We start from the raw sequence: 27,118 nt of genomic DNA, 5'->3' as shown, positions 1-27,118 counted from the left end.
TTGCACTCATGTCAGCAACTCCATATACATTTTTTTTTCTTCATGCTTCTTTCTTCATCCTTTTTTCTTTCTGTCATTCAGACTTTCATTCATTCGATCTCTCTCACTCACTTGCTTTAACTCATTTGTTCTCACTCACTCACTCACTCACTCAATCACTCACTCATTCACTCTCACTCACTCTCACTCTCTCACTCACTCGCTCACTAAGTCAGTCTCTCTCTCTCTCTCTCTTTTTCTTTTTATATATATTTTTTTCCGTCTTCTTCTTCTTCTTCTTCTTCTTCTTCAGACCCTGTCATAGCACTAATGCCTTTCCAATACCACCAGCAGATGGAGACACTCCATTGCAACATTGGTTGTGAGCAGCAGTTTCTAAAAACAAATGCCTCATGGCGGATTTCCCATCCATCAATGGATGGTAAATTTTGTTTTTATCATTCACTGACCACAGAAACCAATGCATGGTCAAGCAACAGCAATGACACACCCTTGTGTATAGGCATGAGACCCTCATGTCATTTAACAGGATTCAGCACCACCCACAAGACAGCTACCTGTCATGTCATGTCAAACCTGCACAGGTGTGCTAGATTATTATTATTTAGTTTTATTTTATTTTTTTACACCAATCAGTGTGCAAACATGGTCATTAAAACGCTAAATGAATAGACGTTCATAAACCAGTCAGTGCAACTCATCATTTTGGTCTCCAATTCTCAAACTCAAATTCTCACCCACGGAGGATTAAATGAGAATCTTTCTTGTTTAACACTGGAATGGGGTGGTGCACTGTTCACTACCCGAAGATACTGCCACATCGGGTCAATGCATAGGGCGACAGAAGCAAGCTTCCAAATCAGCTCCCTTTCTCAAAAATCCATTTAATTTATGGTCCCCAGATAGGGAACGTATGTATCAGTATGTGCTCACAAGTCACCCAAGTGCAAGTATTCACACAAAAAAAAACGTGCCTCAGGATGCGATCTGTCGCAAGATCCTTTCTTTTTTTACACTTGATCTAAGCCAAAAGGCCTAGAGGGGATAACCGGGAAAGGGGTGGACCCAACCATGTCCCCTTCATGAGCACTCACATTACTCATAGGAATGGAAGGAAGGCTGGCAGCCAACCAGCCTCCCATACACTTTCTGGGTGGGTGGCAGTCAGCCACCCATACATACATACAGCACAGGCTAAACCCACATCATCACTTAAAAAAAGGACAGGCGACCATTGCACTCTGATGGAGCATTTAGCAATGCAATCCATAGCCTGGCTTTTGCATGAACCCCCATCACTCCTCCTCTTGCATATAAGACAATATTTCAGATCTGCATATGAAAACAACACGCCTACCTTTGTTGCACATAGCTGCCTGCCTGTCTCTAGTTACCCCACTGGCTGTAGCTGCGTCCCTTCCGACATGGAATAACACCAACTGTAACGATAAACTGAAAATTAACAGTATAAACCTGCATCATTTTGGACTCTGGTATTTGCTGAATCCGGGTGACCTGACAATCGATGGTGGTGCCGCTGGTGATTCTGGCCTTCTTGGAATCTGTTGGGCCTATGTGTTAGCTCACACATCACTTGGGTATCCATGGTAACTACCACAACATGGTCATCTGCAGTTTACATCTAGCCCGTGGCATTGAATGGCATTTTAAAAGTGCTAAGGGTCCTGGTGCAATAATCCTCCCATGAGGATCAGCCTCAACGGCTTTGTAGATTGCACTCATGTCAGCAACTCCATATACATTTTTTTTTCTTCATGCTTCTTTCTTCATCCTTTTTTCTTTCTGTCATTCAGACTTTCATTCATTCGATCTCTCTCACTCACTTGCTTTAACTCATTTGTTCTCACTCACTCACTCACTCACTCAATCACTCACTCACTCATTCACTCTCACTCACTCTCACTCTCTCACTCACTCGCTCACTAAGTCAGTCTCTCTCTCTCTCTCTCTTTTTCTTTTTATATATATTTTTTTCCGTCTTCTTCTTCTTCTTCTTCTTCTTCTTCTTCTTCTTCAGACCCTGTCATAGCACTAATGCCTTTCCAATACCACCAGCAGATGGAGACACTCCATTGCAACATTGGTTGTGAGCAGCAGTTTCTAAAAACAAATGCCTCATGGCGGATTTCCCATCCATCAATGGATGGTAAATTTTGTTTTTATCATTCACTGACCACAGAAACCAATGCATGGTCAAGCAACAGCAATGACACACCCTTGTGTATAGGCATGAGACCCTCATGTCATTTAACAGGATTCAGCACCACCCACAAGACAGCTACCTGTCATGTCATGTCAAACCTGCACAGGTGTGCTAGATTATTATTATTTAGTTTTATTTAATTTTTTTACACCAATCAGTGTGCAAACATGGTCATTAAAACGCTAAATGAATAGACGTTCATAAACCAGTCAGTGCAACTCATCATTTTGGTCTCCAATTCTCAAACTCAAATTCTCACCCACGGAGGATTAAATGAGAATCTTTCTTGTTTAACACTGGAATGGGGTGGTGCACTGTTCACTACCCGAAGATACTGCCACATCGGGTCAATGCATAGGGCGACAGAAGCAAGCTTCCAAATCAGCTCCCTTTCTCAAAAATCCATTTAATTTATGGTCCCCAGATAGGGAACGTATGTATCAGTATGTGCTCACAAGTCACCCAAGTGCAAGTATTCACACAAAAAAAAACGTGCCTCAGGATGCGATCTGTCGCAAGATCCTTTCTTTTTTTACACTTGATCTAAGCCAAAAGGCCTAGAGGGGATAACCGGGAAAGGGGTGGACCCAACCATGTCCCCTTCATGAGCACTCACATTACTCATAGGAATGGAAGGAAGGCTGGCAGCCAACCAGCCTCCCATACACTTTCTGGGTGGGTGGCAGTCAGCCACCCATACATACATACAGCACAGGCTAAACCCACATCATCACTTAAAAAAAGGACAGGCGACCATTGCACTCTGATGGAGCATTTAGCAATGCAATCCATAGCCTGGCTTTTGCATGAACCCCCATCACTCCTCCTCTTGCATATAAGACAATATTTCAGATCTGCATATGAAAACAACACGCCTACCTTTGTTGCACATAGCTGCCTGCCTGTCTCTAGTTACCCCACTGGCTGTAGCTGCGTCCCTTCCGACATGGAATAACACCAACTGTAACGATAAACTGAAAATTAACAGTATAAACCTGCATCATTTTGGACTCTGGTATTTGCTGAATCCGGGTGACCTGACAATCGATGGTGGTGCCGCTGGTGATTCTGGCCTTCTTGGAATCTGTTGGGCCTATGTGTTAGCTCACACATCACTTGGGTATCCATGGTAACTACCACAACATGGTCATCTGCAGTTTACATCTAGCCCGTGGCATTGAATGGCATTTTAAAAGTGCTAAGGGTCCTGGTGCAATAATCCTCCCATGAGGATCAGCCTCAACGGCTTTGTAGATTGCACTCATGTCAGCAACTCCATATACATTTTTTTTTCTTCATGCTTCTTTCTTCATCCTTTTTTCTTTCTGTCATTCAGACTTTCATTCATTCGATCTCTCTCACTCACTTGCTTTAACTCATTTGTTCTCACTCACTCACTCACTCAATCACTCACTCACTCATTCACTCTCACTCACTCTCACTCTCTCACTCACTCGCTCACTAAGTCAGTCTCTCTCTCTCTCTCTCTTTTTCTTTTTATATATATTTTTTTCCGTCTTCTTCTTCTTCTTCTTCTTCTTCTTCTTCAGACCCTGTCATAGCACTAATGCCTTTCCAATACCACCAGCAGATGGAGACACTCCATTGCAACATTGGTTGTGAGCAGCAGTTTCTAAAAACAAATGCCTCATGGCGGATTTCCCATCCATCAATGGATGGTAAATTTTGTTTTTATCATTCACTGACCACAGAAACCAATGCATGGTCAAGCAACAGCAATGACACACCCTTGTGTATAGGCATGAGACCCTCATGTCATTTAACAGGATTCAGCACCACCCACAAGACAGCTACCTGTCATGTCATGTCAAACCTGCACAGGTGTGCTAGATTATTATTATTTAGTTTTATTTAATTTTTTTACACCAATCAGTGTGCAAACATGGTCATTAAAACGCTAAATGAATAGACGTTCATAAACCAGTCAGTGCAACTCATCATTTTGGTCTCCAATTCTCAAACTCAAATTCTCACCCACGGAGGATTAAATGAGAATCTTTCTTGTTTAACACTGGAATGGGGTGGTGCACTGTTCACTACCCGAAGATACTGCCACATCGGGTCAATGCATAGGGCGACAGAAGCAAGCTTCCAAATCAGCTCCCTTTCTCAAAAATCCATTTAATTTATGGTCCCCAGATAGGGAACGTATGTATCAGTATGTGCTCACAAGTCACCCAAGTGCAAGTATTCACACAAAAAAAAACGTGCCTCAGGATGCGATCTGTCGCAAGATCCTTTCTTTTTTTACACTTGATCTAAGCCAAAAGGCCTAGAGGGGATAACCGGGAAAGGGGTGGACCCAACCATGTCCCCTTCATGAGCACTCACATTACTCATAGGAATGGAAGGAAGGCTGGCAGCCAACCAGCCTCCCATACACTTTCTGGGTGGGTGGCAGTCAGCCACCCATACATACATACAGCACAGGCTAAACCCACATCATCACTTAAAAAAAGGACAGGCGACCATTGCACTCTGATGGAGCATTTAGCAATGCAATCCATAGCCTGGCTTTTGCATGAACCCCCATCACTCCTCCTCTTGCATATAAGACAATATTTCAGATCTGCATATGAAAACAACACGCCTACCTTTGTTGCACATAGCTGCCTGCCTGTCTCTAGTTACCCCACTGGCTGTAGCTGCGTCCCTTCCGACATGGAATAACACCAACTGTAACGATAAACTGAAAATTAACAGTATAAACCTGCATCATTTTGGACTCTGGTATTTGCTGAATCCGGGTGACCTGACAATCGATGGTGGTGCCGCTGGTGATTCTGGCCTTCTTGGAATCTGTTGGGCCTATGTGTTAGCTCACACATCACTTGGGTATCCATGGTAACTACCACAACATGGTCATCTGCAGTTTACATCTAGCCCGTGGCATTGAATGGCATTTTAAAAGTGCTAAGGGTCCTGGTGCAATAATCCTCCCATGAGGATCAGCCTCAACGGCTTTGTAGATTGCACTCATGTCAGCAACTCCATATACATTTTTTTTTCTTCATGCTTCTTTCTTCATCCTTTTTTCTTTCTGTCATTCAGACTTTCATTCATTCGATCTCTCTCACTCACTTGCTTTAACTCATTTGTTCTCACTCACTCACTCACTCAATCACTCACTCACTCATTCACTCTCACTCACTCTCACTCTCTCACTCACTCGCTCACTAAGTCAGTCTCTCTCTCTCTCTCTCTTTTTCTTTTTATATATATTTTTTTCCGTCTTCTTCTTCTTCTTCTTCTTCTTCTTCTTCTTCTTCAGACCCTGTCATAGCACTAATGCCTTTCCAATACCACCAGCAGATGGAGACACTCCATTGCAACATTGGTTGTGAGCAGCAGTTTCTAAAAACAAATGCCTCATGGCGGATTTCCCATCCATCAATGGATGGTAAATTTTGTTTTTATCATTCACTGACCACAGAAACCAATGCATGGTCAAGCAACAGCAATGACACACCCTTGTGTATAGGCATGAGACCCTCATGTCATTTAACAGGATTCAGCACCACCCACAAGACAGCTACCTGTCATGTCATGTCAAACCTGCACAGGTGTGCTAGATTATTATTATTTAGTTTTATTTAATTTTTTTACACCAATCAGTGTGCAAACATGGTCATTAAAACGCTAAATGAATAGACGTTCATAAACCAGTCAGTGCAACTCATCATTTTGGTCTCCAATTCTCAAACTCAAATTCTCACCCACGGAGGATTAAATGAGAATCTTTCTTGTTTAACACTGGAATGGGGTGGTGCACTGTTCACTACCCGAAGATACTGCCACATCGGGTCAATGCATAGGGCGACAGAAGCAAGCTTCCAAATCAGCTCCCTTTCTCAAAAATCCATTTAATTTATGGTCCCCAGATAGGGAACGTATGTATCAGTATGTGCTCACAAGTCACCCAAGTGCAAGTATTCACACAAAAAAAAACGTGCCTCAGGATGCGATCTGTCGCAAGATCCTTTCTTTTTTTACACTTGATCTAAGCCAAAAGGCCTAGAGGGGATAACCGGGAAAGGGGTGGACCCAACCATGTCCCCTTCATGAGCACTCACATTACTCATAGGAATGGAAGGAAGGCTGGCAGCCAACCAGCCTCCCATACACTTTCTGGGTGGGTGGCAGTCAGCCACCCATACATACATACAGCACAGGCTAAACCCACATCATCACTTAAAAAAAGGACAGGCGACCATTGCACTCTGATGGAGCATTTAGCAATGCAATCCATAGCCTGGCTTTTGCATGAACCCCCATCACTCCTCCTCTTGCATATAAGACAATATTTCAGATCTGCATATGAAAACAACACGCCTACCTTTGTTGCACATAGCTGCCTGCCTGTCTCTAGTTACCCCACTGGCTGTAGCTGCGTCCCTTCCGACATGGAATAACACCAACTGTAACGATAAACTGAAAATTAACAGTATAAACCTGCATCATTTTGGACTCTGGTATTTGCTGAATCCGGGTGACCTGACAATCGATGGTGGTGCCGCTGGTGATTCTGGCCTTCTTGGAATCTGTTGGGCCTATGTGTTAGCTCACACATCACTTGGGTATCCATGGTAACTACCACAACATGGTCATCTGCAGTTTACATCTAGCCCGTGGCATTGAATGGCATTTTAAAAGTGCTAAGGGTCCTGGTGCAATAATCCTCCCATGAGGATCAGCCTCAACGGCTTTGTAGATTGCACTCATGTCAGCAACTCCATATACATTTTTTTTTCTTCATGCTTCTTTCTTCATCCTTTTTTCTTTCTGTCATTCAGACTTTCATTCATTCGATCTCTCTCACTCACTTGCTTTAACTCATTTGTTCTCACTCACTCACTCACTCAATCACTCACTCACTCATTCACTCTCACTCACTCTCACTCTCTCACTCACTCGCTCACTAAGTCAGTCTCTCTCTCTCTCTCTCTTTTTCTTTTTATATATATTTTTTTCCGTCTTCTTCTTCTTCTTCTTCTTCTTCTTCTTCTTCTTCAGACCCTGTCATAGCACTAATGCCTTTCCAATACCACCAGCAGATGGAGACACTCCATTGCAACATTGGTTGTGAGCAGCAGTTTCTAAAAACAAATGCCTCATGGCGGATTTCCCATCCATCAATGGATGGTAAATTTTGTTTTTATCATTCACTGACCACAGAAACCAATGCATGGTCAAGCAACAGCAATGACACACCCTTGTGTATAGGCATGAGACCCTCATGTCATTTAACAGGATTCAGCACCACCCACAAGACAGCTACCTGTCATGTCATGTCAAACCTGCACAGGTGTGCTAGATTATTATTATTTAGTTTTATTTAATTTTTTTACACCAATCAGTGTGCAAACATGGTCATTAAAACGCTAAATGAATAGACGTTCATAAACCAGTCAGTGCAACTCATCATTTTGGTCTCCAATTCTCAAACTCAAATTCTCACCCACGGAGGATTAAATGAGAATCTTTCTTGTTTAACACTGGAATGGGGTGGTGCACTGTTCACTACCCGAAGATACTGCCACATCGGGTCAATGCATAGGGCGACAGAAGCAAGCTTCCAAATCAGCTCCCTTTCTCAAAAATCCATTTAATTTATGGTCCCCAGATAGGGAACGTATGTATCAGTATGTGCTCACAAGTCACCCAAGTGCAAGTATTCACACAAAAAAAAACGTGCCTCAGGATGCGATCTGTCGCAAGATCCTTTCTTTTTTTACACTTGATCTAAGCCAAAAGGCCTAGAGGGGATAACCGGGAAAGGGGTGGACCCAACCATGTCCCCTTCATGAGCACTCACATTACTCATAGGAATGGAAGGAAGGCTGGCAGCCAACCAGCCTCCCATACACTTTCTGGGTGGGTGGCAGTCAGCCACCCATACATACATACAGCACAGGCTAAACCCACATCATCACTTAAAAAAAGGACAGGCGACCATTGCACTCTGATGGAGCATTTAGCAATGCAATCCATAGCCTGGCTTTTGCATGAACCCCCATCACTCCTCCTCTTGCATATAAGACAATATTTCAGATCTGCATATGAAAACAACACGCCTACCTTTGTTGCACATAGCTGCCTGCCTGTCTCTAGTTACCCCACTGGCTGTAGCTGCGTCCCTTCCGACATGGAATAACACCAACTGTAACGATAAACTGAAAATTAACAGTATAAACCTGCATCATTTTGGACTCTGGTATTTGCTGAATCCGGGTGACCTGACAATCGATGGTGGTGCCGCTGGTGATTCTGGCCTTCTTGGAATCTGTTGGGCCTATGTGTTAGCTCACACATCACTTGGGTATCCATGGTAACTACCACAACATGGTCATCTGCAGTTTACATCTAGCCCGTGGCATTGAATGGCATTTTAAAAGTGCTAAGGGTCCTGGTGCAATAATCCTCCCATGAGGATCAGCCTCAACGGCTTTGTAGATTGCACTCATGTCAGCAACTCCATATACATTTTTTTTTCTTCATGCTTCTTTCTTCATCCTTTTTTCTTTCTGTCATTCAGACTTTCATTCATTCGATCTCTCTCACTCACTTGCTTTAACTCATTTGTTCTCACTCACTCACTCACTCACTCACTCAATCACTCACTCACTCATTCACTCTCACTCACTCTCACTCTCTCACTCACTCGCTCACTAAGTCAGTCTCTCTCTCTCTCTCTCTTTTTCTTTTTATATATATTTTTTTCCGTCTTCTTCTTCTTCTTCTTCTTCTTCTTCTTCTTCTTCTTCAGACCCTGTCATAGCACTAATGCCTTTCCAATACCACCAGCAGATGGAGACACTCCATTGCAACATTGGTTGTGAGCAGCAGTTTCTAAAAACAAATGCCTCATGGCGGATTTCCCATCCATCAATGGATGGTAAATTTTGTTTTTATCATTCACTGACCACAGAAACCAATGCATGGTCAAGCAACAGCAATGACACACCCTTGTGTATAGGCATGAGACCCTCATGTCATTTAACAGGATTCAGCACCACCCACAAGACAGCTACCTGTCATGTCATGTCAAACCTGCACAGGTGTGCTAGATTATTATTATTTAGTTTTATTTTATTTTTTTACACCAATCAGTGTGCAAACATGGTCATTAAAACGCTAAATGAATAGACGTTCATAAACCAGTCAGTGCAACTCATCATTTTGGTCTCCAATTCTCAAACTCAAATTCTCACCCACGGAGGATTAAATGAGAATCTTTCTTGTTTAACACTGGAATGGGGTGGTGCACTGTTCACTACCCGAAGATACTGCCACATCGGGTCAATGCATAGGGCGACAGAAGCAAGCTTCCAAATCAGCTCCCTTTCTCAAAAATCCATTTAATTTATGGTCCCCAGATAGGGAACGTATGTATCAGTATGTGCTCACAAGTCACCCAAGTGCAAGTATTCACACAAAAAAAAACGTGCCTCAGGATGCGATCTGTCGCAAGATCCTTTCTTTTTTTACACTTGATCTAAGCCAAAAGGCCTAGAGGGGATAACCGGGAAAGGGGTGGACCCAACCATGTCCCCTTCATGAGCACTCACATTACTCATAGGAATGGAAGGAAGGCTGGCAGCCAACCAGCCTCCCATACATACATACAGCACAGGCTAAACCCACATCATCACTTAAAAAAAGGACAGGCGACCATTGCACTCTGATGGAGTATTTAGCAATGCAATCCATAGCCTGGCTTTTGCATGAACCCCCATCACTCCTCCTCTTGCATATAAGACAATATTTCAGATCTGCATATGAAAACAACACGCCTACCTTTGTTGCACATAGCTGCCTGCCTGTCTCTAGTTACCCCACTGGCTGTAGCTGCGTCCCTTCCGACATGGAATAACACCAACTGTAACGATAAACTGAAAATTAACAGTATAAACCTGCATCATTTTGGACTCTGGTATTTGCTGAATCCGGGTGACCTGACAATCGATGGTGGTGCCGCTGGTGATTCTGGCCTTCTTGGAATCTGTTGGGCCTATGTGTTAGCTCACACATCACTTGGGTATCCATGGTAACTACCACAACATGGTCATCTGCAGTTTACATCTAGCCCGTGGCATTGAATGGCATTTTAAAAGTGCTAAGGGTCCTGGTGCAATAATCCTCCCATGAGGATCAGCCTCAACGGCTTTGTAGATTGCACTCATGTCAGCAACTCCATATACATTTTTTTTTTCTTCATGCTTCTTTCTTCATCCTTTTTTCTTTCTGTCATTCAGACTTTCATTCATTCGATCTCTCTCACTCACTTGCTTTAACTCATTTGTTCTCACTCACTCACTCACTCACTCAATCACTCACTCACTCATTCACTCTCACTCACTCTCACTCTCTCACTCACTCGCTCACTAAGTCAGTCTCTCTCTCTCTCTCTCTTTTTCTTTTTATATATATTTTTTTCCGTCTTCTTCTTCTTCTTCTTCTTCTTCTTCAGACCCTGTCATAGCACTAATGCCTTTCCAATACCACCAGCAGATGGAGACACTCCATTGCAACATTGGTTGTGAGCAGCAGTTTCTAAAAACAAATGCCTCATGGCGGATTTCCCATCCATCAATGGATGGTAAATTTTGTTTTTATCATTCACTGACCACAGAAACCAATGCATGGTCAAGCAACAGCAATGACACACCCTTGTGTATAGGCATGAGACCCTCATGTCATTTAACAGGATTCAGCACCACCCACAAGACAGCTACCTGTCATGTCATGTCAAACCTGCACAGGTGTGCTAGATTATTATTATTTAGTTTTATTTTATTTTTTTACACCAATCAGTGTGCAAACATGGTCATTAAAACGCTAAATGAATAGACGTTCATAAACCAGTCAGTGCAACTCATCATTTTGGTCTCCAATTCTCAAACTCAAATTCTCACCCACGGAGGATTAAATGAGAATCTTTCTTGTTTAACACTGGAATGGGGTGGTGCACTGTTCACTACCCGAAGATACTGCCACATCGGGTCAATGCATAGGGCGACAGAAGCAAGCTTCCAAATCAGCTCCCTTTCTCAAAAATCCATTTAATTTATGGTCCCCAGATAGGGAACGTATGTATCAGTATGTGCTCACAAGTCACCCAAGTGCAAGTATTCACACAAAAAAAAACGTGCCTCAGGATGCGATCTGTCGCAAGATCCTTTCTTTTTTTACACTTGATCTAAGCCAAAAGGCCTAGAGGGGATAACCGGGAAAGGGGTGGACCCAACCATGTCCCCTTCATGAGCACTCACATTACTCATAGGAATGGAAGGAAGGCTGGCAGCCAACCAGCCTCCCATACACTTTCTGGGTGGGTGGCAGTCAGCCACCCATACATACATACAGCACAGGCTAAACCCACATCATCACTTAAAAAAAGGACAGGCGACCATTGCACTCTGATGGAGCATTTAGCAATGCAATCCATAGCCTGGCTTTTGCATGAACCCCCATCACTCCTCCTCTTGCATATAAGACAATATTTCAGATCTGCATATGAAAACAACACGCCTACCTTTGTTGCACATAGCTGCCTGCCTGTCTCTAGTTACCCCACTGGCTGTAGCTGCGTCCCTTCCGACATGGAATAACACCAACTGTAACGATAAACTGAAAATTAACAGTATAAACCTGCATCATTTTGGACTCTGGTATTTGCTGAATCCGGGTGACCTGACAATCGATGGTGGTGCCGCTGGTGATTCTGGCCTTCTTGGAATCTGTTGGGCCTATGTGTTAGCTCACACATCACTTGGGTATCCATGGTAACTACCACAACATGGTCATCTGCAGTTTACATCTAGCCCGTGGCATTGAATGGCATTTTAAAAGTGCTAAGGGTCCTGGTGCAATAATCCTCCCATGAGGATCAGCCTCAACGGCTTTGTAGATTGCACTCATGTCAGCAACTCCATATACATTTTTTTTTCTTCATGCTTCTTTCTTCATCCTTTTTTCTTTCTGTCATTCAGACTTTCATTCATTCGATCTCTCTCACTCACTTGCTTTAACTCATTTGTTCTCACTCACTCACTCACTCACTCAATCACTCACTCACTCATTCACTCTCACTCACTCTCACTCTCTCACTCACTCGCTCACTAAGTCAGTCTCTCTCTCTCTCTCTCTTTTTCTTTTTATATATATTTTTTTCCGTCTTCTTCTTCTTCTTCTTCTTCTTCTTCTTCTTCAGACCCTGTCATAGCACTAATGCCTTTCCAATACCACCAGCAGATGGAGACACTCCATTGCAACATTGGTTGTGAGCAGCAGTTTCTAAAAACAAATGCCTCATGGCGGATTTCCCATCCATCAATGGATGGTAAATTTTGTTTTTATCATTCACTGACCACAGAAACCAATGCATGGTCAAGCAACAGCAATGACACACCCTTGTGTATAAGCATGAGACCCTCATGTCATTTAACAGGATTCAGCACCACCCACAAGACAGCTACCTGTCATGTCATGTCAAACCTGCACAGGTGTGCTAGATTATTATTATTTAGTTTTATTTTATTTTTTTACACCAATCAGTGTGCAAACATGGTCATTAAAACGCTAAATGAATAGACGTTCATAAACCAGTCAGTGCAACTCATCATTTTGGTCTCCAATTCTCAAACTCAAATTCTCACCCACGGAGGATTAAATGAGAATCTTTCTTGTTTAACACTGGAATGGGGTGGTGCACTGTTCACTACCCGAAGATACTGCCACATCGGGTCAATGCATAGGGCGACAGAAGCAAGCTTCCAAATCAGCTCCCTTTCTCAAAAATCCATTTAATTTATGGTCCCCAGATAGGGAACGTATGTATCAGTATGTGCTCACAAGTCACCCAAGTGCAAGTATTCACACAAAAAAAAACGTGCCTCAGGATGCGATCTGTCGCAAGATCCTTTCTTTTTTTACACTTGATCTAAGCCAAAAGGCCTAGAGGGGATAACCGGGAAAGGGGTGGACCCAACCATGTCCCCTTCATGAGCACTCACATTACTCATAGGAATGGAAGGAAGGCTGGCAGCCAACCAGCCTCCCATACACTTTCTGGGTGGGTGGCAGTCAGCCACCCATACATACATACAGCACAGGCTAAACCCACATCATCACTTAAAAAAAGGACAGGCGACCATTGCACTCTGATGGAGCATTTAGCAATGCAATCCATAGCCTGGCTTTTGCATGAACCCCCATCACTCCTCCTCTTGCATATAAGACAATATTTCAGATCTGCATATGAAAACAACACGCCTACCTTTGTTGCACATAGCTGCCTGCCTGTCTCTAGTTACCCCACTGGCTGTAGCTGCGTCCCTTCCGACATGGAATAACACCAACTGTAACGATAAACTGAAAATTAACAGTATAAACCTGCATCATTTTGGACTCTGGTATTTGCTGAATCCGGGTGACCTGACAATCGATGGTGGTGCCGCTGGTGATTCTGGCCTTCTTGGAATCTGTTGGGCCTATGTGTTAGCTCACACATCACTTGGGTATCCATGGTAACTACCACAACATGGTCATCTGCAGTTTACATCTAGCCCGTGGCATTGAATGGCATTTTAAAAGTGCTAAGGGTCCTGGTGCAATAATCCTCCCATGAGGATCAGCCTCAACGGCTTTGTAGATTGCACTCATGTCAGCAACTCCATATACATTTTTTTTTCTTCATGCTTCTTTCTTCATCCTTTTTTCTTTCTGTCATTCAGACTTTCATTCATTCGATCTCTCTCACTCACTTGCTTTAACTCATTTGTTCTCACTCACTCACTCACTCACTCAATCACTCACTCACTCATTCACTCTCACTCACTCTCACTCTCTCACTCACTCGCTCACTAAGTCAGTCTCTCTCTCTCTCTCTCTTTTTCTTTTTATATATATTTTTTTCCGTCTTCTTCTTCTTCTTCTTCTTCTTCTTCAGACCCTGTCATAGCACTAATGCCTTTCCAATACCACCAGCAGATGGAGACACTCCATTGCAACATTGGTTGTGAGCAGCAGTTTCTAAAAACAAATGCCTCATGGCGGATTTCCCATCCATCAATGGATGGTAAATTTTGTTTTTATCATTCACTGACCACAGAAACCAATGCATGGTCAAGCAACAGCAATGACACACCCTTGTGTATAGGCATGAGACCCTCATGTCATTTAACAGGATTCAGCACCACCCACAAGACAGCTACCTGTCATGTCATGTCAAACCTGCACAGGTGTGCTAGATTATTATTATTTAGTTTTATTTAATTTTTTTACACCAATCAGTGTGCAAACATGGTCATTAAAACGCTAAATGAATAGACGTTCATAAACCAGTCAGTGCAACTCATCATTTTGGTCTCCAATTCTCAAACTCAAATTCTCACCCACGGAGGATTAAATGAGAATCTTTCTTGTTTAACACTGGAATGGGGTGGTGCACTGTTCACTACCCGAAGATACTGCCACATCGGGTCAATGCATAGGGCGACAGAAGCAAGCTTCCAAATCAGCTCCCTTTCTCAAAAATCCATTTAATTTATGGTCCCCAGATAGGGAACGTATGTATCAGTATGTGCTCACAAGTCACCCAAGTGCAAGTATTCACACAAAAAAAAACGTGCCTCAGGATGCGATCTGTCGCAAGATCCTTTCTTTTTTTACACTTGATCTAAGCCAAAAGGCCTAGAGGGGATAACCGGGAAAGGGGTGGACCCAACCATGTCCCCTTCATGAGCACTCACATTACTCATAGGAATGGAAGGAAGGCTGGCAGCCAACCAGCCTCCCATACACTTTCTGGGTGGGTGGCAGTCAGCCACCCATACATACATACAGCACAGGCTAAACCCACATCATCACTTAAAAAAAGGACAGGCGACCATTGCACTCTGATGGAGCATTTAGCAATGCAATCCATAGCCTGGCTTTTGCATGAACCCCCATCACTCCTCCTCTTGCATATAAGACAATATTTCAGATCTGCATATGAAAACAACACGCCTACCTTTGTTGCACATAGCTGCCTGCCTGTCTCTAGTTACCCCACTGGCTGTAGCTGCGTCCCTTCCGACATGGAATAACACCAACTGTAACGATAAACTGAAAATTAACAGTATAAACCTGCATCATTTTGGACTCTGGTATTTGCTGAATCCGGGTGACCTGACAATCGATGGTGGTGCCGCTGGTGATTCTGGCCTTCTTGGAATCTGTTGGGCCTATGTGTTAGCTCACACATCACTTGGGTATCCATGGTAACTACCACAACATGGTCATCTGCAGTTTACATCTAGCCCGTGGCATTGAATGGCATTTTAAAAGTGCTAAGGGTCCTGGTGCAATAATCCTCCCATGAGGATCAGCCTCAACGGCTTTGTAGATTGCACTCATGTCAGCAACTCCATATACATTTTTTTTTCTTCATGCTTCTTTCTTCATCCTTTTTTCTTTCTGTCATTCAGACTTTCATTCATTCGATCTCTCTCACTCACTTGCTTTAACTCATTTGTTCTCACTCACTCACTCACTCACTCAATCACTCACTCACTCATTCACTCTCACTCACTCTCACTCTCTCACTCACTCGCTCACTAAGTCAGTCTCTCTCTCTCTCTCTCTTTTTCTTTTTATATATATTTTTTTCCGTCTTCTTCTTCTTCTTCTTCTTCTTCAGACCCTGTCATAGCACTAATGCCTTTCCAATACCACCAGCAGATGGAGACACTCCATTGCAACATTGGTTGTGAGCAGCAGTTTCTAAAAACAAATGCCTCATGGCGGATTTCCCATCCATCAATGGATGGTAAATTTTGTTTTTATCATTCACTGACCACAGAAACCAATGCATGGTCAAGCAACAGCAATGACACACCCTTGTGTATAGGCATGAGACCCTCATGTCATTTAACAGGATTCAGCACCACCCACAAGACAGCTACCTGTCATGTCATGTCAAACCTGCACAGGTGTGCTAGATTATTATTATTTAGTTTTATTTAATTTTTTTACACCAATCAGTGTGCAAACATGGTCATTAAAACGCTAAATGAATAGACGTTCATAAACCAGTCAGTGCAACTCATCATTTTGGTCTCCAATTCTCAAACTCAAATTCTCACCCACGGAGGATTAAATGAGAATCTTTCTTGTTTAACACTGGAATGGGGTGGTGCACTGTTCACTACCCGAAGATACTGCCACATCGGGTCAATGCATAGGGCGACAGAAGCAAGCTTCCAAATCAGCTCCCTTTCTCAAAAATCCATTTAATTTATGGTCCCCAGATAGGGAACGTATGTATCAGTATGTGCTCACAAGTCACCCAAGTGCAAGTATTCACACAAAAAAAAACGTGCCTCAGGATGCGATCTGTCGCAAGATCCTTTCTTTTTTTACACTTGATCTAAGCCAAAAGGCCTAGAGGGGATAACCGGGAAAGGGGTGGACCCAACCATGTCCCCTTCATGAGCACTCACATTACTCATAGGAATGGAAGGAAGGCTGGCAGCCAACCAGCCTCCCATACACTTTCTGGGTGGGTGGCAGTCAGCCACCCATACATACATACAGCACAGGCTAAACCCACATCATCACTTAAAAAAAGGACAGGCGACCATTGCACTCTGATGGAGCATTTAGCAATGCAATCCATAGCCTGGCTTTTGCATGAACCCCCATCACTCCTCCTCTTGCATATAAGACAATATTTCAGATCTGCATATGAAAACAACACGCCTACCTTTGTTGCACATAGCTGCCTGCCTGTCTCTAGTTACCCCACTGGCTGTAGCTGCGTCCCTTCCGACATGGAATAACACCAACTGTAACGATAAACTGAAAATTAACAGTATAAACCTGCATCATTTTGGACTCTGGTATTTGCTGAATCCGGGTGACCTGACAATCGATGGTGGTGCCGCTGGTGATTCTGGCCTTCTTGGAATCTGTTGGGCCTATGTGTTAGCTCACACATCACTTGGGTATCCATGGTAACTACCACAACATGGTCATCTGCAGTTTACATCTAGCCCGTGGCATTGAATGGCATTTTAAAAGTGCTAAGGGTCCTGGTGCAATAATCCTCCCATGAGGATCAGCCTCAACGGCTTTGTAGATTGCACTCATGTCAGCAACTCCATATACATTTTTTTTCTTCATGCTTCTTTCTTCATCCTTTTTTCTTTCTGTCATTCAGACTTTCATTCATTCGATCTCTCTCACTCACTTGCTTTAACTCATTTGTTCTCACTCACTCACTCACTCACTCAATCACTCACTCACTCATTCACTCTCACTCACTCTCACTCTCTCACTCACTCGCTCACTAAGTCAGTCTCTCTCTCTCTCTCTCTTTTTCTTTTTATATATATTTTTTTCCGTCTTCTTCTTCTTCTTCTTCTTCTTCTTCTTCAGACCCTGTCATAGCACTAATGCCTTTCCAATACCACCAGCAGATGGAGACACTCCATTGCAACATTGGTTGTGAGCAGCAGTTTCTAAAAACAAATGCCTCATGGCGGATTTCCCATCCATCAATGGATGGTAAATTTTGTTTTTATCATTCACTGACCACAGAAACCAATGCATGGTCAAGCAACAGCAATGACACACCCTTGTGTATAGGCATGAGACCCTCATGTCATTTAACAGGATTCAGCACCACCCACAAGACAGCTACCTGTCATGTCATGTCAAACCTGCACAGGTGTGCTAGATTATTATTATTTAGTTTTATTTTATTTTTTTACACCAATCAGTGTGCAAACATGGTCATTAAAACGCTAAATGAATAGACGTTCATAAACCAGTCAGTGCAACTCATCATTTTGGTCTCCAATTCTCAAACTCAAATTCTCACCCACGGAGGATTAAATGAGAATCTTTCTTGTTTAACACTGGAATGGGGTGGTGCACTGTTCACTACCCGAAGATACTGCCACATCGGGTCAATGCATAGGGCGACAGAAGCAAGCTTCCAAATCAGCTCCCTTTCTCAAAAATCCATTTAATTTATGGTCCCCAGATAGGGAACGTATGTATCAGTATGTGCTCACAAGTCACCCAAGTGCAAGTATTCACACAAAAAAAAAACGTGCCTCAGGATGCGATCTGTCGCAAGATCCTTTCTTTTTTTACACTTGATCTAAGCCAAAAGGCCTAGAGGGGATAACCGGGAAAGGGGTGGACCCAACCATGTCCCCTTCATGAGCACTCACATTACTCATAGGAATGGAAGGAAGGCTGGCAGCCAACCAGCCTCCCATACACTTTCTGGGTGGGTGGCAGTCAGCCACCCATACATACATACAGCACAGGCTAAACCCACATCATCACTTAAAAAAAGGACAGGCGACCATTGCACTCTGATGGAGCATTTAGCAATGCAATCCATAGCCTGGCTTTTGCATGAACCCCCATCACTCCTCCTCTTGCATATAAGACAATATTTCAGATCTGCATATGAAAACAACACGCCTACCTTTGTTGCACATAGCTGCCTGCCTGTCTCTAGTTACCCCACTGGCTGTAGCTGCGTCCCTTCCGACATGGAATAACACCAACTGTAACGATAAACTGAAAATTAACAGTATAAACCTGCATCATTTTGGACTCTGGTATTTGCTGAATTCGGGTGACCTGACAATCGATGGTGGTGCCGCTGGTGATTCTGGCCTTCTTGGAATCTGTTGGGCCTATGTGTTAGCTCACACATCACTTGGGTATCCATGGTAACTACCACAACATGGTCATCTGCAGTTTACATCTAGCCCGTGGCATTGAATGGCATTTTAAAAGTGCTAAGGGTCCTGGTGCAATAATCCTCCCATGAGGATCAGCCTCAACGGCTTTGTAGATTGCACTCATGTCAGCAACTCCATATACATTTTTTTTTCTTCATGCTTCTTTCTTCATCCTTTTTTCTTTCTGTCATTCAGACTTTCATTCATTCGATCTCTCTCACTCACTTGCTTTAACTCATTTGTTCTCACTCACTCACTCACTCAATCACTCACTCACTCATTCACTCTCACTCACTCTCACTCTCTCACTCACTCGCTCACTAAGTCAGTCTCTCTCTCTCTCTCTCTTTTTCTTTTTATATATATTTTTTTCCGTCTTCTTCTTCTTCTTCTTCTTCTTCTTCTTCAGACCCTGTCATAGCACTAATGCCTTTCCAATACCACCAGCAGATGGAGACACTCCATTGCAACATTGGTTGTGAGCAGCAGTTTCTAAAAACAAATGCCTCATGGCGGATTTCCCATCCATCAATGGATGGTAAATTTTGTTTTTATCATTCACTGACCACAGAAACCAATGCATGGTCAAGCAACAGCAATGACACACCCTTGTGTATAGGCATGAGACCCTCATGTCATTTAACAGGATTCAGCACCACCCACAAGACAGCTACCTGTCATGTCATGTCAAACCTGCACAGGTGTGCTAGATTATTATTATTTAGTTTTATTTAATTTTTTTACACCAATCAGTGTGCAAACATGGTCATTAAAACGCTAAATGAATAGACGTTCATAAACCAGTCAGTGCAACTCATCATTTTGGTCTCCAATTCTCAAACTCAAATTCTCACCCACGGAGGATTAAATGAGAATCTTTCTTGTTTAACACTGGAATGGGGTGGTGCACTGTTCACTACCCGAAGATACTGCCACATCGGGTCAATGCATAGGGCGACAGAAGCAAGCTTCCAAATCAGCTCCCTTTCTCAAAAATCCATTTAATTTATGGTCCCCAGATAGGGAACGTATGTATCAGTATGTGCTCACAAGTCACCCAAGTGCAAGTATTCACACAAAAAAAAACGTGCCTCAGGATGCGATCTGTCGCAAGATCCTTTCTTTTTTTACACTTGATCTAAGCCAAAAGGCCTAGAGGGGATAACCGGGAAAGGGGTGGACCCAACCATGTCCCCTTCATGAGCACTCACATTACTCATAGGAATGGAAGGAAGGCTGGCAGCCAACCAGCCTCCCATACACTTTCTGGGTGGGTGGCAGTCAGCCACCCATACATACATACAGCACAGGCTAAACCCACATCATCACTTAAAAAAAGGACAGGCGACCATTGCACTCTGATGGAGCATTTAGCAATGCAATCCATAGCCTGGCTTTTGCATGAACCCCCATCACTCCTCCTCTTGCATATAAGACAATATTTCAGATCTGCATATGAAAACAACACGCCTACCTTTGTTGCACATAGCTGCCTGCCTGTCTCTAGTTACCCCACTGGCTGTAGCTGCGTCCCTTCCGACATGGAATAACACCAACTGTAACGATAAACTGAAAATTAACAGTATAAACCTGCATCATTTTGGACTCTGGTATTTGCTGAATCCGGGTGACCTGACAATCGATGGTGGTGCCGCTGGTGATTCTGGCCTTCTTGGAATCTGTTGGGCCTATGTGTTAGCTCACACATCACTTGGGTATCCATGGTAACTACCACAACATGGTCATCTGCAGTTTACATCTAGCCCGTGGCATTGAATGGCATTTTAAAAGTGCTAAGGGTCCTGGTGCAATAATCCTCCCATGAGGATCAGCCTCAACGGCTTTGTAGATTGCACTCATGTCAGCAACTCCATATACATTTTTTTTTCTTCATGCTTCTTTCTTCATCCTTTTTTCTTTCTGTCATTCAGACTTTCATTCATTCGATCTCTCTCACTCACTTGCTTTAACTCATTTGTTCTCACTCACTCACTCACTCACTCAATCACTCACTCACTCATTCACTCTCACTCACTCTCACTCTCTCACTCACTCGCTCACTAAGTCAGTCTCTCTCTCTCTCTCTCTTTTTCTTTTTATATATATTTTTTTCCGTCTTCTTCTTCTTCTTCTTCTTCTTCTTCAGACCCTGTCATAGCACTAATGCCTTTCCAATACCACCAGCAGATGGAGACACTCCATTGCAACATTGGTTGTGAGCAGCAGTTTCTAAAAACAAATGCCTCATGGCGGATTTCCCATCCATCAATGGATGGTAAATTTTGTTTTTATCATTCACTGACCACAGAAACCAATGCATGGTCAAGCAACAGCAATGACACACCCTTGTGTATAGGCATGAGACCCTCATGTCATTTAACAGGATTCAGCACCACCCACAAGACAGCTACCTGTCATGTCATGTCAAACCTGCACAGGTGTGCTAGATTATTATTATTTAGTTTTATTTAATTTTTTTACACCAATCAGTGTGCAAACATGGTCATTAAAACGCTAAATGAATAGACGTTCATAAACCAGTCAGTGCAACTCATCATTTTGGTCTCCAATTCTCAAACTCAAATTCTCACCCACGGAGGATTAAATGAGAATCTTTCTTGTTTAACACTGGAATGGGGTGGTGCACTGTTCACTACCCGAAGATACTGCCACATCGGGTCAATGCATAGGGCGACAGAAGCAAGCTTCCAAATCAGCTCCCTTTCTCAAAAATCCATTTAATTTATGGTCCCCAGATAGGGAACGTATGTATCAGTATGTGCTCACAAGTCACCCAAGTGCAAGTATTCACACAAAAAAAAACGTGCCTCAGGATGCGATCTGTCGCAAGATCCTTTCTTTTTTTACACTTGATCTAAGCCAAAAGGCCTAGAGGGGATAACCGGGAAAGGGGTGGACCCAACCATGTCCCCTTCATGAGCACTCACATTACTCATAGGAATGGAAGGAAGGCTGGCAGCCAACCAGCCTCCCATACACTTTCTGGGTGGGTGGCAGTCAGCCACCCATACATACATACAGCACAGGCTAAACCCACATCATCACTTAAAAAAAGGACAGGCGACCATTGCACTCTGATGGAGCATTTAGCAATGCAATCCATAGCCTGGCTTTTGCATGAACCCCCATCACTCCTCCTCTTGCATATAAGACAATATTTCAGATCTGCATATGAAAACAACACGCCTACCTTTGTTGCACATAGCTGCCTGCCTGTCTCTAGTTACCCCACTGGCTGTAGCTGCGTCCCTTCCGACATGGAATAACACCAACTGTAACGATAAACTGAAAATTAACAGTATAAACCTGCATCATTTTGGACTCTGGTATTTGCTGAATCCGGGTGACCTGACAATCGATGGTGGTGCCGCTGGTGATTCTGGCCTTCTTGGAATCTGTTGGGCCTATGTGTTAGCTCACACATCACTTGGGTATCCATGGTAACTACCACAACATGGTCATCTGCAGTTTACATCTAGCCCGTGGCATTGAATGGCATTTTAAAAGTGCTAAGGGTCCTGGTGCAATAATCCTCCCATGAGGATCAGCCTCAACGGCTTTGTAGATTGCACTCATGTCAGCAACTCCATATACATTTTTTTTTCTTCATGCTTCTTTCTTCATCCTTTTTTCTTTCTGTCATTCAGACTTTCATTCATTCGATCTCTCTCACTCACTTGCTTTAACTCATTTGTTCTCACTCACTCACTCACTCACTCAATCACTCACTCACTCATTCACTCTCACTCACTCTCACTCTCTCACTCACTCGCTCACTAAGTCAGTCTCTCTCTCTCTCTCTCTTTTTCTTTTTATATATATTTTTTTCCGTCTTCTTCTTCTTCTTCTTCTTCTTCTTCTTCTTCTTCAGACCCTGTCATAGCACTAATGCCTTTCCAATACCACCAGCAGATGGAGACACTCCATTGCAACATTGGTTGTGAGCAGCAGTTTCTAAAAACAAATGCCTCATGGCGGATTTCCCATCCATCAATGGATGGTAAATTTTGTTTTTATCATTCACTGACCACAGAAACCAATGCATGGTCAAGCAACAGCAATGACACACCCTTGTGTATAGGCATGAGACCCTCATGTCATTTAACAGGATTCAGCACCACCCACAAGACAGCTACCTGTCATGTCATGTCAAACCTGCACAGGTGTGCTAGATTATTATTATTTAGTTTTATTTAATTTTTTTACACCAATCAGTGTGCAAACATGGTCATTAAAACGCTAAATGAATAGACGTTCATAAACCAGTCAGTGCAACTCATCATTTTGGTCTCCAATTCTCAAACTCAAATTCTCACCCACGGAGGATTAAATGAGAATCTTTCTTGTTTAACACTGGAATGGGGTGGTGCACTGTTCACTACCCGAAGATACTGCCACATCGGGTCAATGCATAGGGCGACAGAAGCAAGCTTCCAAATCAGCTCCCTTTCTCAAAAATCCATTTAATTTATGGTCCCCAGATAGGGAACGTATGTATCAGTATGTGCTCACAAGTCACCCAAGTGCAAGTATTCACACAAAAAAAAACGTGCCTCAGGATGCGATCTGTCGCAAGATCCTTTCTTTTTTTACACTTGATCTAAGCCAAAAGGCCTAGAGGGGATAACCGGGAAAGGGGTGGACCCAACCATGTCCCCTTCATGAGCACTCACATTACTCATAGGAATGGAAGGAAGGCTGGCAGCCAACCAGCCTCCCATACACTTTCTGGGTGGGTGGCAGTCAGCCACCCATACATACATACAGCACAGGCTAAACCCACATCATCACTTAAAAAAAGGACAGGCGACCATTGCACTCTGATGGAGCATTTAGCAATGCAATCCATAGCCTGGCTTTTGCATGAACCCCCATCACTCCTCCTCTTGCATATAAGACAATATTTCAGATCTGCATATGAAAACAACACGCCTACCTTTGTTGCACATAGCTGCCTGCCTGTCTCTAGTTACCCCACTGGCTGTAGCTGCGTCCCTTCCGACATGGAATAACACCAACTGTAACGATAAACTGAAAATTAACAGTATAAACCTGCATCATTTTGGACTCTGGTATTTGCTGAATTCGGGTGACCTGACAATCGATGGTGGTGCCGCTGGTGATTCTGGCCTTCTTGGAATCTGTTGGGCCTATGTGTTAGCTCACACATCACTTGGGTATCCATGGTAACTACCACAACATGGTCATCTGCAGTTTACATCTAGCCCGTGGCATTGAATGGCATTTTAAAAGTGCTAAGGGTCCTGGTGCAATAATCCTCCCATGAGGATCAGCCTCAACGGCTTTGTAGATTGCACTCATGTCAGCAACTCCATATACATTTTTTTTTCTTCATGCTTCTTTCTTCATCCTTTTTTCTTTCTGTCATTCAGACTTTCATTCATTCGATCTCTCTCACTCACTTGCTTTAACTCATTTGTTCTCACTCACTCACTCACTCAATCACTCACTCACTCATTCACTCTCACTCACTCTCACTCTCTCACTCACTCGCTCACTAAGTCAGTCTCTCTCTCTCTCTCTCTTTTTCTTTTTATATATATTTTTTTCCGTCTTCTTCTTCTTCTTCTTCTTCTTCTTCTTCAGACCCTGTCATAGCACTAATGCCTTTCCAATACCACCAGCAGATGGAGACACTCCATTGCAACATTGGTTGTGAGCAGCAGTTTCTAAAAACAAAATGCCTCATGGCGGATTTCCCATCCATCAATGGATGGTAAATTTTGTTTTTATCATTCACTGACCACAGAAACCAATGCATGGTCAAGCAACAGCAATGACACACCCTTGTGTATAGGCATGAGACCCTCATGTCATTTAACAGGATTCAGCACCACCCACAAGACAGCTACCTGTCATGTCATGTCAAACCTGCACAGGTGTGCTAGATTATTATTATTTAGTTTTATTTAATTTTTTTACACCAATCAGTGTGCAAACATGGTCATTAAAACGCTAAATGAATAGACGTTCATAAACCAGTCAGTGCAACTCATCATTTTGGTCTCCAATTCTCAAACTCAAATTCTCACCCACGGAGGATTAAATGAGAATCTTTCTTGTTTAACACTGGAATGGGGTGGTGCACTGTTCACTACCCGAAGATACTGCCACATCGGGTCAATGCATAGGGCGACAGAAGCAAGCTTCCAAATCAGCTCCCTTTCTCAAAAATCCATTTAATTTATGGTCCCCAGATAGGGAACGTATGTATCAGTATGTGCTCACAAGTCACCCAAGTGCAAGTATTCACACAAAAAAAAACGTGCCTCAGGATGCGATCTGTCGCAAGATCCTTTCTTTTTTTACACTTGATCTAAGCCAAAAGGCCTAGAGGGGATAACCGGGAAAGGGGTGGACCCAACCATGTCCCCCTTCATGAGCACTCACATTACTCATAGGAATGGAAGGAAGGCTGGCAGCCAACCAGCCTCCCATACACTTTCTGGGTGGGTGGCAGTCAGCCACCCATACATACATACAGCACAGGCTAAACCCACATCATCACTTAAAAAAAGGACAGGCGACCATTGCACTCTGATGGAGCATTTAGCAATGCAATCCATAGCCTGGCTTTTGCATGAACCCCCATCACTCCTCCTCTTGCATATAAGACAATATTTCAGATCTGCATATGAAAACAACACGCCTACCTTTGTTGCACATAGCTGCCTGCCTGTCTCTAGTTACCCCACTGGCTGTAGCTGCGTCCCTTCCGACATGGAATAACACCAACTGTAACGATAAACTGAAAATTAACAGTATAAACCTGCATCATTTTGGACTCTGGTATTTGCTGAATCCGGGTGACCTGACAATCGATGGTGGTGCCGCTGGTGATTCTGGCCTTCTTGGAATCTGTTGGGCCTATGTGTTAGCTCACACATCACTTGGGTATCCATGGTAACTACCACAACATGGTCATCTGCAGTTTACATCTAGCCCGTGGCATTGAATGGCATTTTAAAAGTGCTAAGGGTCCTGGTGCAATAATCCTCCCATGAGGATCAGCCTCAACGGCTTTGTAGATTGCACTCATGTCAGCAACTCCATATACATTTTTTTTTCTTCATGCTTCTTTCTTCATCCTTTTTTCTTTCTGTCATTCAGACTTTCATTCATTCGATCTCTCTCACTCACTTGCTTTAACTCATTTGTTCTCACTCACTCACTCACTCACTCAATCACTCACTCACTCATTCACTCTCACTCACTCTCACTCTCTCACTCACTCGCTCACTAAGTCAGTCTCTCTCTCTCTCTCTCTTTTTCTTTTTATATATATTTTTTTCCGTCTTCTTCTTCTTCTTCTTCTTCTTCTTCAGACCCTGTCATAGCACTAATGCCTTTCCAATACCACCAGCAGATGGAGACACTCCATTGCAACATTGGTTGTGAGCAGCAGTTTCTAAAAACAAATGCCTCATGGCGGATTTCCCATCCATCAATGGATGGTAAATTTTGTTTTTATCATTCACTGACCACAGAAACCAATGCATGGTCAAGCAACAGCAATGACACACCCTTGTGTATAGGCATGAGACCCTCATGTCATTTAACAGGATTCAGCACCACCCACAAGACAGCTACCTGTCATGTCATGTCAAACCTGCACAGGTGTGCTAGATTATTATTATTTAGTTTTATTTAATTTTTTTACACCAATCAGTGTGCAAACATGGTCATTAAAACACTAAATGAATAGACGTTCATAAACCAGTCAGTGCAACTCATCATTTTGGTCTCCAATTCTCAAACTCAAATTCTCACCCACGGAGGATTAAATGAGAATCTTTCTTGTTTAACACTGGAATGGGGTGGTGCACTGTTCACTACCCGAAGATACTGCCACATCGGGTCAATGCATAGGGCGACAGAAGCAAGCTTCCAAATCAGCTCCCTTTCTCAAAAATCCATTTAATTTATGGTCCCCAGATAGGGAACGTATGTATCAGTATGTGCTCACAAGTCACCCAAGTGCAAGTATTCACACAAAAAAAAACGTGCCTCAGGATGCGATCTGTCGCAAGATCCTTTCTTTTTTTACACTTGATCTAAGCCAAAAGGCCTAGAGGGGGAT

General features: G+C 43.2%; 16 pseudogenes; all 16 read right to left on the bottom strand.

The window, feature by feature from the left end:
* Positions 1 to 782: 782 nt before the first annotated feature.
* LOC130328101 (U2 spliceosomal RNA) lies at positions 783 to 1,046 on the bottom strand (annotated as a pseudogene).
* A 1,482-nt stretch (positions 1,047 to 2,528) lies between these two features.
* Positions 2,529 to 2,792, bottom strand: LOC130328100 (U2 spliceosomal RNA; annotated as a pseudogene).
* A 1,472-nt stretch (positions 2,793 to 4,264) lies between these two features.
* LOC130328099 (U2 spliceosomal RNA) lies at positions 4,265 to 4,528 on the bottom strand (annotated as a pseudogene).
* A 1,478-nt stretch (positions 4,529 to 6,006) lies between these two features.
* LOC130328098 (U2 spliceosomal RNA) lies at positions 6,007 to 6,270 on the bottom strand (annotated as a pseudogene).
* Positions 6,271 to 7,748: 1,478 nt separating this feature from the next.
* LOC130328096 (U2 spliceosomal RNA) lies at positions 7,749 to 8,012 on the bottom strand (annotated as a pseudogene).
* A 1,489-nt stretch (positions 8,013 to 9,501) lies between these two features.
* Positions 9,502 to 9,765, bottom strand: LOC130328084 (U2 spliceosomal RNA; annotated as a pseudogene).
* A 1,440-nt stretch (positions 9,766 to 11,205) lies between these two features.
* Positions 11,206 to 11,469, bottom strand: LOC130328071 (U2 spliceosomal RNA; annotated as a pseudogene).
* A 1,479-nt stretch (positions 11,470 to 12,948) lies between these two features.
* Positions 12,949 to 13,212, bottom strand: LOC130328059 (U2 spliceosomal RNA; annotated as a pseudogene).
* A 1,473-nt stretch (positions 13,213 to 14,685) lies between these two features.
* Positions 14,686 to 14,949, bottom strand: LOC130328046 (U2 spliceosomal RNA; annotated as a pseudogene).
* Positions 14,950 to 16,419: 1,470 nt separating this feature from the next.
* Positions 16,420 to 16,683, bottom strand: LOC130328033 (U2 spliceosomal RNA; annotated as a pseudogene).
* Positions 16,684 to 18,158: 1,475 nt separating this feature from the next.
* LOC130328073 (U2 spliceosomal RNA) lies at positions 18,159 to 18,423 on the bottom strand (annotated as a pseudogene).
* A 1,472-nt stretch (positions 18,424 to 19,895) lies between these two features.
* Positions 19,896 to 20,159, bottom strand: LOC130328021 (U2 spliceosomal RNA; annotated as a pseudogene).
* Positions 20,160 to 21,632: 1,473 nt separating this feature from the next.
* On the bottom strand, positions 21,633 to 21,896 carry LOC130328009 (U2 spliceosomal RNA; annotated as a pseudogene).
* A 1,482-nt stretch (positions 21,897 to 23,378) lies between these two features.
* On the bottom strand, positions 23,379 to 23,642 carry LOC130327997 (U2 spliceosomal RNA; annotated as a pseudogene).
* A 1,473-nt stretch (positions 23,643 to 25,115) lies between these two features.
* On the bottom strand, positions 25,116 to 25,379 carry LOC130327985 (U2 spliceosomal RNA; annotated as a pseudogene).
* Positions 25,380 to 26,853: 1,474 nt separating this feature from the next.
* On the bottom strand, positions 26,854 to 27,118 carry LOC130328092 (U2 spliceosomal RNA; annotated as a pseudogene).

Source organism: Hyla sarda, unplaced genomic scaffold (genome assembly GCF_029499605.1).
Source record: "Hyla sarda isolate aHylSar1 unplaced genomic scaffold, aHylSar1.hap1 scaffold_304, whole genome shotgun sequence".
Taxonomy (NCBI): Eukaryota; Metazoa; Chordata; class Amphibia; order Anura; family Hylidae; genus Hyla; species Hyla sarda.
Note: the sequence above shows the minus strand (reverse complement) of the source record. Positions and strands in the feature narration are given on the sequence as shown.